General features: G+C 44.0%; 1 pseudogene; it reads right to left on the bottom strand.

Annotated features, from left to right (window-relative positions):
• Positions 1-4,280: 4,280 nt before the first annotated feature.
• LOC149345821 (uncharacterized) overlaps positions 4,281-17,651 on the bottom strand; it is a 101,750-nt pseudogene continuing 88,379 nt past the window's right edge.

Below are 17,651 nucleotides of genomic sequence, written 5' to 3'. Positions count from 1 at the left end.
TTGCAAGCATTCATTTTTGCCCATTCTGTGCGCAGTGTGCAGCACCGAGAAAGAAAATGACCCCGAATAAAGCACGTACGCCACTCCCTGCGAGAGGAGAACGTTTTGATGAACGCGTGTACGGCTATGAAGCGAGCAGCTCCGTTCGCACTGAAAGCGATGATCCGCCTCTGCTCACGTCCTCTCTAGATGAGCCCGAAGGGGGCTCAGGCAGAAAGTTTTGCGGTGCGCTATAGAGGCCTGCAGTTCAGCTTTCCCCCGCCATCAACTCCTCCCTTGGAGGTAAAGCGAGCTATCGCACCGAATGAACTTCATCCATCGTAAAGTGTGTTACTTACTTTGTGTTTCTTTCGAAATCATGACAAGCATTGAGCCGAAAAAATCACAATTCTGCACTTGTTGGTTAGCAGGCTTATTTTGTATTTTTACTCGTGCCATTTCATTTATATGCTGCCTCACCTGTAGCAATAAACCATTTCGTTGTTAGTCAGGGCTGGTGTTTTGTCCTTCTTGTGTCTCGTCTTTGATTGCGCTCTTTTTTCAAATTCGTAAAACATGTACCAACCAGCCCGTATTTGCCCTCTTCAGGAATGAACTCTGCGCAAAATTTAAATAGAGCTCGAAGCGCGAGCTGTACCATGTAATGTAGGTGAAGTTGCGGGACTCTATTGCTAGGTGGCAAAAACGAACTCAGGTTTGACAACTTCTGAGCATTTCCTTTCAAGTGCATCTTGTGCACTTGCCAGTGCATTTGAGGAAAATTTGTCTGGTCAGGCATAGAAGTAAAAAAAAACAGTCACTGACAGGGTGAAACAATGAGGAAAGACGTTTGCGAACCCAGTACGGGTTCCTTGATCGCAATGAAGCGGACAAGACGAGTAGGTAGCGTTTTAAGTGCGATTTTCGTCACATACTGAATGGATACGGATTAGTGGCATGCTTCATGCCACCCAAAACGTAATGAAGGTTAATTCCTGGCCGATTTGATGCGTCGTAAAAAAAGGAGCGTAAGTTTTCTTGTCTTCCAGAAAGTCCAACATTTTCCAGCATAAAGTCCAACAGTCGCACAGTCTCAAGTTGCACAGTTTGGTTCACTTTATTTGTTTCTTTATTCTAACTGCAGCCTTATAAGGCTATAACAGGAGTGGGCAGGGAGAGAAAAAGTCATCTATAACAATACAAACGTGCAAAGACAAAGAAAATGAAAATGTCACTACCAAGTGATGGCCGCCAAAATGGAACTTAGTAGAGCAGAGCGTTGTGCCAGTTGGTGTAGCGATATTTCAAGAAAACTTTGCGCAGGTTAACAGGACAGAGGGAGAAACACGCACACACTTGCAGCGCAAACTTGCAGCTGTATTCTCGGAAACGATACATCTCCTTAAGAAGCAGGAAGAGCGCAAGCGTACAATACCAGTGCAACACGTGTGGGAGCACATTGGTGCAGCAAATATGGCATCAGTGATAGGAACAAGAGAATTCATACCGGAACTCAGCGGAAATGCCCAAAAACCAGGAACAAGGAAGCGGGTTATCAATCGCGAAGAAAATCAAGTTCTTTTTTTGAGAAGGGCTACGGATGCCTTACTCACGCAGCCTTCCGTAGTAGACGTTCGAGGGCCTCCGCGATTTCCCGGGCCAGCCTATCGGAAGCTCTCACGATAACAAGCGTAGAATGGAGGAGAGGACGACACTGCTGTTTCTACTTATTATGCGAAGCATATTGCTAGAGCTATCACTCACGCCGTCGCCGTGGGACCCCTAGCCGTGAAACCACGTGACACCGTGACGTCACACCACGCGACACCGTGACGTCACACCACGTGACATCGGATGAGAGAGCCGGCCTCCACCTCGCGCCGTCGCCGTGGGACCCCTAGCCGTCACGCCACGTGACATCGTGACGTCACACCACGTGACATCGGATGAGAGAGCCGGCCTCCACCTCGCGCCGTCGCCGTGGGACCCCTAGCCGTCACACCACGTGACATTATGGCGCCATATTGGAGTATATAAGAGGAGGCGGTTGCGCTCCCCCTCAGTAGATACACGATGCCTCCGAAGAAGGATGCAGTCCAGCGGTGGAATCAAAATCACAGCTTTACAGATCACAAGAGTGTATTCATTGGTTTGCAAAAAATAAACGATGATGAATGACATTCTGGTGTTGTCGTGGATTAATCTAGCTACAACATAACCAAGGTAAACCAAGATAAGCCCTAATATGCTTCGCATTCCCAAGGCTTAGCCAAGCTGAGCGTCAGCAATTTTTTATTCCTGTCAATGTAGTGTTTGCATTTAAGGCAATGCAATGACATGTTTGAGCCGCCATTTGAGCCCAGGGAATTGGCATTCTCTCTGAGCCTGTCATTTAAGCAGCGCCCTATCTGGCATATGTACAGAGACCCACAGCTGAGTGGAACATTATACACCACTCCAACAGTGCAGGGCACAAACTTAGTTTGGTGTTTTGTGACACATTTGTTCTTTGGTCTTTTACCCTAGCACCTGCTGGTCATGGCGCACAGACGGAACAATTTCAAAGGAGCTGCAAAAACAAAATCAACCCCGAACTTGTTGGCCACCCTTTTGACATTTTGCGATAGCGTGTGCACATACAGGACTTGAAAAGGCCTTTTTTCGCTTGCAAGTGTGAGGTGAGGAACATCAACGGCCCTCTCAAGCCTTCTAAACTGTCTAAGCAATGACTCCGCTACAAAGACTAATACTGAATTCGGGTAGCAAGCGAAGGATTCCAGCGAGTGAATTCCAGAGCTCAATTCGCAGGGGAAACAAGCTGTACGTGTTTGACCGCCTCAGTGCGGCAAAAGAAAGAGTTAGGGTTCTGGCTATGGTAACTGCTAGTGACCAGGGTTTGCGGAAGTTCAAATAATTGTCTATAAAATGGCGCTCAGAATGACCCACTCTGTGTAAAAATATCAAATATTTTAGGCGGCAGCGAGATGACAGTGCTGTGAGACCTGAGAGTGTATAATGGGAATAAGGGAAAAATCTCGGCCGTAGTTGTTAAAGTTGAAGCGTACCGATTTCTTTCGAAGTGTTTCGACTTTTTGATATCAAATTTCATTTCAGGATTCCATGCGATACGGATGTAATCAAGAATGGGGCGGATAAGTGCTTATATGACAGCAGTTTGGTACCCTTTGGGGCCTTACGAAATGTGCGATGGAGGTACTCAAGACGTTTAAAAGCTTTAATACATAAGATATCAATCTGCTTCGACCTTGAAATGTCTTGAGAAAAATGAAGACCGCCGTACTTAAATTCTGTTGCTCTGTTCAAATTCTTACCTTGAAAAGTGTACATGAAAAGTGAAGGAGATGGGCGCCAAGAAAAGAGCTTGGAAACTGTTTAGAGAAATTAATGTTAATTTGCCATGCCATTTACCACCTACAAAATTTAGGGATTGAGTTGTTAAGCGATTCATGGTCAAGTGGTGTGTTAATGCTATGAAACCGGACGCACTCATCAGCGTAATGAGGAATTTTAACGGATACGCAACGTGACAGATCATTAAGGGTGGCAGATCTTATGGTCAGATATGTCATCAGGAACGTAGCACTGGAAACTATTTTCGAAAACGTTGTAGCTAGGAAAAAACGTTCTAGAACAGCCGCTTGCATCGTGTTAGCGTGGACAATTTGTATGAGGCCAAGTGACAAGGAAAGGTTTAACTACTTCTTGACAAAGATACATCGTAGCCGCTAATGCTTACAGAAGGCAAATGAATGCCTGGCGGATTAAAACCTACGATAAGTACTATATCTTATGGATTAAAATGATGCAGAATTTTGCAAAGAATAAATAACTGATCATCGCATGAGTGAAGATGCCGGTAAAACGCTGCAATTAATGTAAATGATCTTTTTAAGTAAACCTTATGCAAAAGCTATTCAATTTGACATGGAGATGCAAGAACAGGAAACTTGAAACGAGAGCGCGTATAGAGGGTGCGACACGACCTCCTCTACCAATCGTTCTTCCAGCTCTTACTAACGTGAATCCACTTAACACAACTTTGGATTCATTTAAGCTATCATGTAACCAAGTTTCAGTAATATCAGTTATGTGAGGGTAATGAGCAGTTGTCGGGAATTTTATTAAGAAGGCTTCTGGCGCTTAAATTTACCACAAAGATCATTACTGCGGTAAACAAGGAAGCCCGGATGGAGTGGTGCTGCTCCAGGACCACCATTAAGGAAGTGTTACGGGCTGCTTTCTCCAGTGCATGAGGGACACTGCTCTAGTTTCACCGAACATCATGAGCTATTGTTCCTGCAGCTTACAGAAGCTTCCCAAAGCTCTTGGCGGATATCGCGAACACGTATAGAGAAAATCTGTGGTCGGTTTCCTTATTAAGCATGTGGCCGTTTCTCTGAACACTAATGCTTTCTCAAGGAAATAAGAAGCTTCATAATCATGGGACGTGGACGGTCACGTGAAGGCCTTCCAAGACGATGACGTCTTTCTGTTTAAAGGCAGCTCATTTTAAGTTTCTCCTGAAACCAGTTCGCGATGTCTGAAGAGAGGCTCTCATTATCTTCACCAGAGGATTCTGGCAGGCCATGTAAAGTTACGTTGTTCCTGCGTGCACGGTTTCCCAACTCATCATTTTTAGTTAAAAAATTGTGAACTTCGGACGTTAGACGGCCAAGTTCACTGCTGAAACTGCCGCTGTCGGCGATGGGTGTTTGTAGGGAGGTGTCCAGAGCAACAACGCGCAATTCAGTTGTCTCAAAACGTGCATAATAGCAGCATAAAATTGTTTAATTTGGGCAGCACCGTTGCTAACTTTTGCTTTCCGTTCAAAAGCTCAGCGAATATATCAGGCACCGACTGTTGATCGGTAGAAAACATTACTTTGGTAGTGGGAGCGCTTGTTTGCGTCGTTTCCTTTCCGTCCCTCGTGTTCCTTTTGCGCTATTGTTACATCATGAGTCAGAAGGACCAGGATTGCTTTCAATGTCCCCATTTTGCAGCAATCTACTAATACAAGCAGCGACTTGAGAGTACAGAGAAGCGTAAGCAAAGAACTTGCAACAGTGGTGTGGGCAAGGGAACAGCAGTAAGAACCGATCATCACAGCGGACACATAGGACACCCTGAAGGTTAAATGCCTGCATAAGAAGTAGGCGGCGAGCAAGCGTGATTGATGCTCGCACTGCTGCCACGTCGCCCACTGATGAAGGAACGGTACGGCGTGAAATTTAGATGCACGCTCTTCGACACCACGGGACTGAGCTTGAAGGTGAATGGACGACTTACCGTGACGGCAACTTTGCACGGGTTGCACACATGTGGGATGACGGACACGTCAAGATTGCCAACAGCAAGAGAGGTATAGGACCGCCCATACAGTAGCCAGCTGATTCATCCAGGAACTTTGGCGATGTCGGTGATGGCATGTAGGCCGTGACGTCAGGATTGATGCCCGCAGAACAGTTTAAGTGGCAACAAGCGAGGAAGGCAGATCTGAACAAAAAAAGAGCACGAACTTCAGCATTGTGTGGCTTATGGTACCGCCGAGCCCACTCAGGAGGCAGAAATAAGGTTCTTTTTGCTCGCCTTTCCGATGCAGGTAGCCAGCTTTCTTTTCGCCGTCTTGTGAGCACGGCAGCAGGAAGCATGCACTAATATATACCCAGTCAACTCCTTCTATAAAATTCCGGCTATTCCTCTTCACCACCTCATTTTGATCAAGGAATCCCGAATGAGCTCCGAAATTTTGCTTCGCTGTCCGACTTGGTCAGTCAGTAGTCGAGGGTTTGACGGCATACCGTCTGGTCAGGAATCATGGCTTGATGAGATTCACTGGTCACTGACCATGGTCAGTCAGCTGTAAATCGTTTGCTCATGTACCCCTCTTTGCCAAAAGCAACCGAGCAACAAGTTTTTGCTTCTCAAACATATAACGGAGCATTTACAGCAGCCCTAAAGACCGAACGGTGCCGTAATGAAAGGACAAGGTATCACCTTTCTTTACACAGAATCAGAGCTTAAGGCCTGCTATGAGTGCTTGGCTACGCGGCTAAAAAACAAACCATCTGTGCCGGGTTACTTTTGGCAGAGACTGTACATCTTGCTCTTTATGGTACTATAGAAACATATCAATTAACCTATATTGCTTTTTCCCGCTAGGCGTTCTTTTACCACACTTTATACGTTCTGTGCTTGAAGGAAACTCACATACAAGAACGCAAGATGATGGGGGAGAAGTATGAGACAGATATTTACCTCGCTTTTGGAAATATGCACCAACCAGTGAAGGAAACGTGCAAAATTTGTGACTCCTCTAATTGACTAAAAAATGTAGTAGTAAAATTAAAGAAAAATAAATTCTAAATTCCAAGGTACCCTTCAAAACAATCAGAATAAAGAAGCTTTAAATTCGCAAAAATGACATTTCTTAGTGTTTCGAGTTTGTTTTCGTAAGTTATATTTCTTAAAACTGTTTTATTATTGCTCGTGTATGTAAGCATAAGCGGCAAATTTAACACGAAAAAAAACTCAAAAGAAAGCAGTCCCACGGTGGCGTTCTTTTTGTCACAAGTTGACAGCCCTTGTGCTGCGAGCCCCTACTCCTTGAGCGAACACGTGCAAAAAGAGGAGAGGGCATTAAAAATGAAAATCACTTGAGCGATGAGACTCATCTATTGTTGTATACAAGATGGAGCTTTGCAGACGGATGAAAGTTATGGAGCGGGGAAGAGACGAGAGGTCAGATAGAGCCTTAAAGCATTCGCATATATACAGCCAAAAGTAATACCGAATAAAGCTTGAAATTAGGGAAATTAAGCTGATGAAATGGGCGAGCGCCCCTACAAGCGAACGAAGGAAGGAAAGTGCAAGGCACAGACGAAGAAGGGGCTTATCATCGCGGCCTGACATAAGCGAGGCAGCGATTATCGCTGAACTCATTAAGGATGCGTTTCACGAGCCTGCGGGGCGGCACCGGGGAAGAGAGCGCTCCGTCCACCCTTTCACAGCTCGTCGTCATTCACTCCGGTGTAGAAAGCGTGGCGGAAAGCGATGCTTGTAGCGGCTTCGGTTAAAGTAGAATTATCTACTTAGCAGAATATATTTCGAGAGAAACGTGCTTCTTCTGATTCTGAAATTCTTTTCGCTAATGACTGAAGAAGGTTTCATTAACGAACAGGAAAGATTACAAGCTGTAAGAAGAAGGTCAACCACGAAGGATGCTTTTTTTGTCTGTTATTCCTTTCAATCTGTAGAGAAATCACAAAGAACGCTCCGTTGAAATACATCTTTACTAGTGCAGTTTAATTTTATGAAATCAAAACCACTAACGAGATTGTATAGTAACGTAAGTTTGAAGCAAACCTGAACATCTCGGAAGCCACACATATTTATTTATTTATTTATTTATTTCAAAATACTGCAGGCCCATGTGGCCCAGGCAGGAGGGGCAAACAACCTAACAATACACAAAAGAAACGAAAAAACAACACAGCATCATTCGGCGATAACAAAGGGAAGATAAAAACAACAGCATTAAAAAATACAAAATGAGACAACTTAACCAAGGAAATGTTCTTCCAATGGGTTGCTAAAATTGCTATTTTGAAAAAGGGATTCTGGGAGCATGTTCCAATCGGAGATGGTTCGGGGGAAGAAGCTATACTTAAATGAATTTGTTCGTGTGAAGATAGGCTGCAGTGTGTGTTCCTCAGTGTGTCGTGTACGTCTGGTGGTAGAAGGTTGAACATTATTTATTTATTTATTTATTTATTTATTTATTTATTTATTTATTTATTTATTTATTTGTTAGTACCTCACAGGCCCCGAAGAGCATTAGGTGAGGGGGGCAAATCGAAAAAAAGGTATATACAGATGGAAAAAACCGTAATATCGGTACAAGAACGCGGTACAAGTCAAATACAAGAAAGGAACACGAAATTTATACAAAACGGAGAAAATAACATCAGACACGAAAATAGAGGGAAAAAAAAGCGAAACACGAACATGAGAAAAAAAAGCAACCAGGGGTAACAGAAGTGGTAAATGGGAAAACAACGTTAAGAACAAATGAAACTGTTGTACATTTTGAACATCACTATGGCAATAAATGCATACATAGATGTTTTTTAAACTCACCAGGATCAATGAAAGAGATTATGTTGTCAGGAAGATCATTCCAGAGTTTTATTGCTCTAGGTAATGCAGAAAAATTAAACGACAGGGTCTTCCCATGTATCCGGTTGAAGCTGAGTTGATTGCGTAAGCGTTGTGAAGAGCGGAAAGGTGATGCCAGAGGTAATAACGAAGGACGGGTGTGAACATATTTATGGAACAAACACAGAAGTGAAATGGAGCGATGAATTTCAAGTGTCTGTATGTCATTAAGGTTTTTAAGCTGGGGTACACTTGCGAGGGGACTATAATTGCTAAAAATGTACCGGGCAGCTCTGCTTTGAATGGACTCGAGCATATCTATGAGATATTTTTGATGGGGAGACCATATAGGTGAGATAAATTCCAGCTGTGGGCGAACAAATGTAAGATATGCAAGTTTTCGAACGGAGCTAAGTGAGTTCCGAAGGTTCCGGGGTATGAAACCTAATGTCCTCGATGCTTTCTTGCAGACTGCAGAAATATGAGAAGACCATGAAAGATTTGGTGTGAACTGAATTCCAAGGTATTTGTACGACGTAACCCTTGATAGAGAGGTATTATTTATAGAGTATATGAAGTTAGAAATAACATGCTTGCGGCTAAAAGTCATTGATTTACATTTATTAGGGTAAAGAATCATTGGCCAGTTTTTACACCAATCAACAATACTGTCAAGATCATTTTGAAGGGTCAGGTGGTCAGTCTCAGAAGCGATCTTACGGTAAACAACACAGTCGTCTGCGAAAAGGCGTAAGCGGGATGAAATGTTAGTGGGAAGGTCTTTAATGTAGATTAGAAAAAGTAAGGGTCCAAGTACGCTTCCCTGTGGTACGCCTGAGGTTACGTCACATAGGGATGAGGAAGAGCCGTTGACAACTGTGAATTGCTGACGTAATGAGAGAAAGTTTCGAAGCCAAGATAATGTGAGGGAATCAAGGGAAAGGGTAGATAATTTTGTAAACAGCCGGCCATGTGCAACTCTGTCAAATGCTTTTGAGAAATCTAAAAAAATGCAATCTGTTTGCTGGTTATCATCCATGTTGAAATGCAGGTCAGTAGTAAATTCAAATATCTGGGTATCACATGAGTAGCCTTTCCTAAAACCATGCTGATTTGAAAAGAAGAAGTCATTTCGTTCCAGATGGTTGTAAATGTGAGAGGCGATAATATGCTCAAGTAATTTGCAGCATATGCATGTTAACGAAATAGGCCGATAGTTATCAGGAGAGTTTTTGTTACCGGTTTTGAAGACAGGGATGACTTTGGCTTTTTTCCAGTCAGTGGGCAGTTCTCCGGAGGATAGTGATTGCTGAAATATATGGCACAAAATATGGCTTGAAATTGAAATGGTGTTTTTAAGTATCTTCGAGTTAATTTTGTCCACTCCGGCAGATGATGATAACTTTAGATTTTTAATTAGTGATGCGATACCCTCAGCACTAATGGTGATGGGTTCCATGAATGGGTAGTCAGACTCGAGAACAATTGGCATACTGGAATTATCTTCCTTAGTAAACACTGATGCAAAAAATCTGTTGAACGCGGTTGGACATTCAGTGTCAGCTAGCGGCAAGCCATCAGTATTGTGCAGTTGTATGAGATCATGTTTACTTTCGGGAGATATAGTCTGCCAAAACTTCTTAGGATTAGTCTGCCAAAGTGACGGCAATCATGAGTGAAGTATTTGTTTTTGGCAGCGGTAACAGCAGAACAGTACGCTTTCAAACACAGTTTATATCTTTCCAACGAGGTCGAAGAAGGAGCAGATCTAGCTTTTCTGTATAGGCGCTTCTTTTTATTCCGTAATCGACGGAGAGTCTTGTTGAACCATGGATTTTTTATGTCACTAGCTATTGTAAAATAAGAGGAACATGTTTCTCTATCAATGTAGATAGTTTATGCTTGAAGAGCAACCAGTTTTCTTCGGTAGATCGTTCGTTCCTTAGCGGGAAAAACACCTCATTGAAAAATGTGGCAAGTGCCGTGTTAATTTCATCACATCGTGCTTTACTATAATCTCTCATTTTTTTAGTTGTAATACCTGCAAACAAGCTCGGAACTAGAATATCAAACTGCAACATCTTATGATCGCTAAATCCGTCAAGATACATAACCGGCCCTATGGTATCGGGAGCAGTGGATAGAGCTAAGTCAAGAATGTTAGAACCACGCGTATTCTGGCTAATCACTTGAAATAAGTTGAAATCTAGTGTTAAGTTGATGAATTCTGTTGCAGCATGACTAGTTGAAGACAAAGAACATAGTTAGAACATAGGTTGAACATAGTTAGGTATTGGAATGATTACCTCGCGTGAAAGAATCTTACGGAGGAACAAAATTCGGTTTATTTTTCGGTGGTCTGAAAGAAGTGGGATATTATTTTCTGCCATTAGCTTTGTGGGAGAATCAAATCTGCTGTATTTGTGGGAAATAAACCTGACTGCTTTCCTTTGAATGATTTCAAGGAAGTTAATGTTCTTTTCTGTATGCGAATCCCAAATAATAGATGCATATACGAGCTTCGTCCGAAGAAAAGTGTTATATGCTAAAAACCTAATATTAGAGGGAGCGGAACTGAGTTTTCGTTTTAGGAAACACAATGTTGAGAATGCTGAAGGGCAAATTTGGGATATGTGCGCTGACCAGTTTAATTGATTGGTAAGTATTAGTCCTAAATACCTATGGCTGGCGGCTTCTTGAATGTTGCCGCCTTGAAGAGAATAAGTGAAAGTGCTAATATGTTTTTTCCTTGTTACACGTAGCAGTACAGTTTTCTTGATGTTAAGAGCCATGCTACAATCCACACACCATTGATCAATAGCTGCCAGGGAATCTTGGAGAACGCCATGGTCTGAGGATTCCCTTATCTATTTGAACAATACACAATCATCAACAAATAATCGTATGGATACTGAATTTGGAACAACACCTGGCAAATCATTTATATATAGGAGAAACAATAAAGGACCCAATACACTTCCTTGCGGTACACCAGAAGAGACGCCTAGGGAACCGGAAACTGCCCCATTTACATCAACAAACTGACTCCTGTTTTCCAAATATGCATCTATCCATTGAATCACGTAGAGAGGAAGACCGATGAGCTCTAATTTATAAATAAGCTTATTGCGTGGGACCGTATCGAAGGCATTGGCAAAGTCTAGGAACAGTATGTCAACCTGTCCCGAATTTTCAAGAACACAAGAGAAGTCATGAACGGTAGCTACAAGTTGCGTAACTGTTGACATTCCCTTTCGGAATCCGTGTTGAAAAGGTGAGAGTATGTCTTTGCTACTGAGAAAATCTCTTATAATACCAGCCAGTATATGCTCTGAAAGTTTGCAGCAACTGTTAATTATTGATATAGGACGATAATTGGATAAATTTGTTCGATCGCACGATTTATGAATTGGTACTACCCGTGCGACTTTCCAGTCAGAAGGTAAATCACTTGAACGCAAGGAAGCTGCGAACATGTTGGCTAAGTATTCCGCTATTTGTGAAGCACAGCGTCTCAAGAATGTGTTTGGAATACCTTCAGCTCCGCAACCTTTCTTAATATCAAGTCTACGTAGCAATGATAAGACACCGTCTGCTGAGATAAAAGGAATTTTCAAACGAAATTTTTTCGTACATCTTAGGAAAGCCGGCATGAAGCTCCATTTTTCCGCCACAAATAAGCTGGGAAGGATGTGCAAGAGAGTGTTTCAAGAAATTAAAAGGCAAGTCAATGGAACATAAAGCAATTGGCACAAAATACTTTCATTAGGTCGAAACTTGAATATGCTTGGGGTATATGGGATCCACACACTAAAAAAGAAATTTATCAACTCAAACTGATTCAAAGAAAGGCAGTCCGTTTTATTTTCAATAAATGGAGACGATCCGACTCTGCGACAAAGCTATGGACTGTAATAAAAATCCGTTGTTACATGTGCCAGAAAAATCAACTGCATTTCCAATCTTCGCAAAACCATGACAGGTAAACTTGAAATCATTTATCCTATATTTCTCAGCCATTTCAGCACCAGAAAGACCCGCCACACCAAGGAACACTCTTTACAGCCACTTTTTGCCTAAACAAAGCATACAAACAGATTCGTCGCCCAAACTATTTCCGACTGGAACGCCCTGCTGAATCTGTTTTTCGGGCTACCAGCATCCAAGAACAGCTTCAAAATTATTTCCTGAATTAGATGTACCTAGATGTTTGTGTGTGTGTGTGTGTGTGTGTGTGCGTGTGCGTGTGCGTGTGCGCGTGTGCGCGCGTGCGCGTGTGCGCGCGTGCGCGTGTGCGTGTGCGCGCGTGTGCGCGCGTGTGTGCGCGTGTGCGCGCGTGTGTGCGCGTGTGTGCGCGTGTGTGCGCGTGTGTGCGCGTGTGTGCGTGTGTGTGTGTGTGTGTGCGGGTGTGTGGGGGGTGTTTGTGTATGTGTGGGTGTGTGTAGGTGGGTGGGTGGCTGGGTGTGTCTGTGTGGGGTATGCGTTTGTGTGTGTGTGGGTGTGGGTGTGGGGGGTGTGTGGGTGTGGGTGTGTGTGTGTCTGTGTGGGGTGTGCGTGCTTGTGTGCGTGTATATTATGATTGTATCGCATGCCTCTCCTGCCTGGGCCAATCTGGCCTGCAGGATACTGAAATAAACACCCAAATAAATTTCACCACTGTTGTTGTGCTGTTGTTTAAGAGGTTACAATGTCATGTAGACGATTTCAAATGAGGATGCCAGACCGTGCGTCACTGAGCGACTACGCGAACACGCAAAACACATAGGTAATCCCTCACGCCGAAATAACATAGACACTCATTCCGCCGATTGCAAAGACTGTGTGGCAATTTAGAATCAGACAACCATGACGGCAAAAATATAAAGATTCGACCGCACGCCTAATATCAAAGGCATATCAGAGGCGTTTCACATGCATGAATTCGGTGGCACATATGTCTGCCAACCTTCGGTGGCTCTATTCCCAAATTCTATCTATTCGCCTTTCTTAATCAGTGACAGTTTTCGTAGCTCCCGGATGCATCTCACGATTTTGATTGTGCCTCATTTATTTCCTCTGTGTGCCTTGGCTTGCCCTGCTGCTATATACGGCCGCCATTTTCGCAGTAAACAATAAAGTGGAAAGTACGGCGCATGTGTCTGCCTCTTCTTTTTTCTCGTCCCGTTTGTCAGTGCTGTTTCGTCGTTTCGTTGAAATGTAGGTATCATAGCCTCGAACGTTTTGTTCAAGAGCGCATTCATCAGCATCATCATCAACCTGACTACACCCACTGCAGGGCAAATGCCTCTCCCATGTCTCTCCAATTATCAATGTACTATGCCAGCTGCGCCCAAGGTGTCCCCGCAAATTGCTTCCTCTCATCCGCCCACCTAACTATCTGCCAGCCCCTGCTACGTTTGCGTTCTCTTGGAATCCACTCCGTTACCCTTAAGGACCAGCGGTTATCTCGCCTTCGCATTACATGCCCTGCCCAAGCCCATTTCTTCCACTTGACTTCATCTAGAAAGTCATTAACCCCGTTTATTCCCTCCCCCACTTCGCCCGCTTCCGGTCGCTTAACGTTACACCTGTCATTTGCTTCCCATAGCTTGCTACGTTGTCCTTAACTAAGCTGAATTCTTTACGTTAGCCTTTACGTTTATGCCCCATGGGTGAATACCAGTAAGATACAGATAGATATTCGTAAATTCACATATTCTGAGAGAACCTGCCATATGCGGTCCTCCCCATTTTTATTCATCTGGTTATTTCCCTCTCGTGATCTGGATCAGCCGTCACTACCTGCACTAAGTAGACGTACTCTCTTACCACTTCCAGCACCATTACACCGCAGTGGTGGCCTATTGACTGAGGATCCGCCTCGCATGCGGGAGGTGCGGGGTTCGACCCCCAGTGCCGCCGAGAACCGACCACCAATGATAGAATGTGTACAAGCTTCCCCTGGTCTGGTGGTCGGCTTAATCAGGGTGAAATGCGTGGGAAATGCGCCTTTGACGCTACCTTGAGCAAAACGGAAACACACTGTGCCGTGTCGCTCTTTGGCCGCAGATGCCCTTGCCCTATACAAATTCACTATCATCACTGTAATCAACATGTAAAAGAGGCCCAGGAACTAGAAATGAACTGTAGTAAAATGGCAGTTTGGGCGAAACTGCAATTTTACTACAGTTCATTTCTAGTTCCTGGGCCTCTTTTACATGTCGACACCTGGATTTGTCACAACCAGCTGTTTTGTCTCCGCTCATCACCGTGTGCATTTGCCGTGCCCGCTCAGCCTCCTACCATCTCCGTCATGGAACCTGCCCAACGGATCTGCAAGCCATGTGTGGAATGCTGAGACCATTTGTGGGCCATACCAGGAGAATGTGCAAGATTATCCAGAGTGAATGTTGGGGACAGGCGAGGTTCAGCGCCCTGTTTGTCTTCTCTCCGTTCTCGTCCTGTGTCCTTGCGCTGTTTTATTACAAGATCACTGTAGTCACTTCCAGCCCCTCGCTACCAATCGCCGTTCTCATCCTGTGTCCTTGCGCTGTTTTATTACAAGATCACTGTAATCACTTCCAGCCCCTCGCTACCAATCGTGAATGACTGTTCCCTTGCTAGACTGTTAAACATTACTTTGGTTCGCTGCATGTTACTTTAGAGCCCCACCATTCGGCGCTGCCATTCTAGCTCTTTGATCATGCTTCGTAGTTCATCTCCTGAGTCACTCAGCAAGGCTGTCATCAGCGAATCGCAAATTATTTAGGCATCCACCAGTAACTCTTATCCCCAATTGTTCCCATTTCAGGCTCTTGTAAAAGGCGGGGAATAGCATTGGCGAGATCGTGTCTCCATGCCTTCCCCCCTTCTTATCGGAATTTTATTGCTGACTTTATGGAGGGCTTTACGATAGCTGTGCATTTGCTGTAGATATCTTCCAGTATTTCACATATAAGGCCCTTCTACACCCTGATTCCGCAATGCCTGCACATGACTGCAGAGGTTTCGCCTGAATCAAATGCTTTCTCGTAATCAATGAAGGCTATATAGTAGAGGAGTTGTTTATATTCTGCGCATTTCTCAGTGATCTAATCAACAGTGTGAATATCAACTCCTGTAGGATATCCTTTACGGAAGCCTGTGTGATCACTTGGTTGACGGAAGTCTAGGGTTGCGCTGATTCCATTAGCGATTGCCCTAGTAAATACCTTTTAGGCAACAGAATGTAAGCTAACTGGTCTTTAATTTCTCAAGTCCTTGGCATCCCGTTTCTTATGAATTAAGATTATGTTAGCGTTCTGCAACCTTCTGGTACACTCAAAGTCATAAGGTATTGCGAATAAGGTGCGAATAAGGTGGCTAGTTTTTCTAGCCCAATTTCACCTCCGTCCTTAAAGAGAACTGCCGTTACCTGATCCTCGCTAGCTGCAATTCCCCTTTCCATTGCTTTTAATGCTTTCTTTACTTCCTCTTTCGTTACTGACGGGGTGACGCATTGATGTGCGCTACTGTCTCTCTCAATAACGTTTTCATTACATTGGCTACTGTAGAGATTTGAGTGGAACTCTTCGGCTACTTTAACTACCTTATCCATACTGCTAATGGCAATGCCCTCTTGTTTCTTAATTTCCTCTTCATCGCTTTTCGGCTACCTCCGTTATTTACAGCAAGCTCGATTCTCTTCGTCATCGACCTCCGCGAACTCATGCTGACATTCTCCGCCCCGTTCCCCATAGGCGACGACAGTGCGACAGACAGGCCAGTTTTTCGTGTGTCCGACGACCAGATCACTCTACCATCGCGTGCGAGCTTGCTTGTAACGGTGGAGGCGGCAACACCAGCGCGTCCAACGCAACATCATTGCAGAAGTACATCTCTCTTCACGGCTGAACGACCAAGTCTGAATCATTCGGGGCGTTGTGGCCATGCAGAACAAGCGGACTCAACTTTTAGTCGTGAACTTTAGTGCTGAATACCGCCACTTTTCGAAAAATACCTCCATCGCCTATTTCGATGACAATGGCGAGCCTGTCGTCCACTGAGGGCCATCAACGTCCAGCGACATCCCTCCAGGGAGACCTAGTCGAACAGTTTTATTTTATTTATTTATTTCAATACCCTAAAGGTCCAATGCGCGCATTACATAGGGGGGATTTATCAAAGAAAACAACAGATATAAAACACAGAATACAAACGGCTGAAAACACAAGTAAACAAGTTAAGAAGGCAGGTACAAGTTAATAAGAGGAACAAAAAAAAGGCTAATATGAGGTATTTGAAAAACATTCACATGTAGCAAACCGCGCAAAAACTCATGAAAAATCCCGGCTTCGAAAGTTACTAAACACAGCATCTAACATTTTGCGGAACGTTACGGCCAGCACACACACACACTAGAGCAACCAAGAAAAAACAAAAAAAAAACATAAGAAGTGAATCACACAGTGAAAAAAAAAAGAACGCACATCAACATATGTTAGAATGTTCTAAATAGGACCAAAGAGCTGTTTGAAATGAGGATGTTTCAGCGATAGTCGCAATGCTAGAAGGAAGCGAATTCCACTCTTCGATAGTCAAGACCCATGGTGAGTATTTGTATCGTTCTGTCCGAGCGAAAATAGGTTTAATCTTTCGCATGTGATCTACACGAGCCGATGTGTGCGGTGCCGGGAGAAGATGAGAGCTTGAAAATGGTGTGTTGCTGTGGTAGATAGTATGAAAAAAGGATAAACGGCTGAATTTTCTGCGCATGACCAGAGGCAAGAGATGGAGCGATAGTTTCAGTGCTGTTACACTTTGATACCGAGAGTAACGGGAAAGGATGAAACGAGCAGCTTTGTTTTGAATAGATTCCAACATGTTGATAAGATAGACGTGATGAGGGTTCCAGATCACCGACGCGTATTCTATCGCAGGCCTGATCAGCATGTGGAATGCGTGTAGTTTTGTGTCCTGGTTGGCTTGGTGCAGTCGGCGTTTAAGAAGACCAAGTTTTTTTAAGGCTTTGTTAGCGATTTGTTCAATATGAGTGCTCCAGGATAAATTAGAGTTAAAATTTACACCGAGGTATTTTACCGACGCTGCAGTTTCAATGGTAGTATTATTAAGTGAGTAGGCATTAGGGCTCATGTTGGAAACGGAAGTAAACTTGAGGTGTTTAGTTTTATCGGCGTTAATTACCATTTGCCACCTGCCGCACCAATTAGTTAGCTCTTAAGGCTGACTTGAGCCCTGAATTTAACATTGATCAGCAACGCTGCTGCAAACCATCCTTGACTCTTTTCATGACTGCTTTTCGACTTTTCGACCACCTTTGTATCGTAATCTGTATCGTAATCCGTTCAGCATGGTTATGGCTCAGCATGTAGAGCGCTCTGTGTTCATGGCAAGATATGCCCCCATGTGATAAAGGCGTTACCCGCCTATTCATATCGTGTATAAAACCAGTGCTGAGTCAACGCTCTGGCTCACTTTTGTCCAGCAAGTGACACACGACGTGTCGCCGACTGTTCCAC

The sequence above is a fragment of the Amblyomma mixtum genome, chromosome 4, assembly GCF_055824585.1.
Source record: "Amblyomma mixtum isolate Tamu chromosome 4, ASM5582458v1, whole genome shotgun sequence".
Lineage (NCBI taxonomy): Eukaryota > Metazoa > Arthropoda > Arachnida > Ixodida > Ixodidae > Amblyomma > Amblyomma mixtum.
This window is presented reverse-complemented; position numbering and strand designations above follow the sequence as displayed.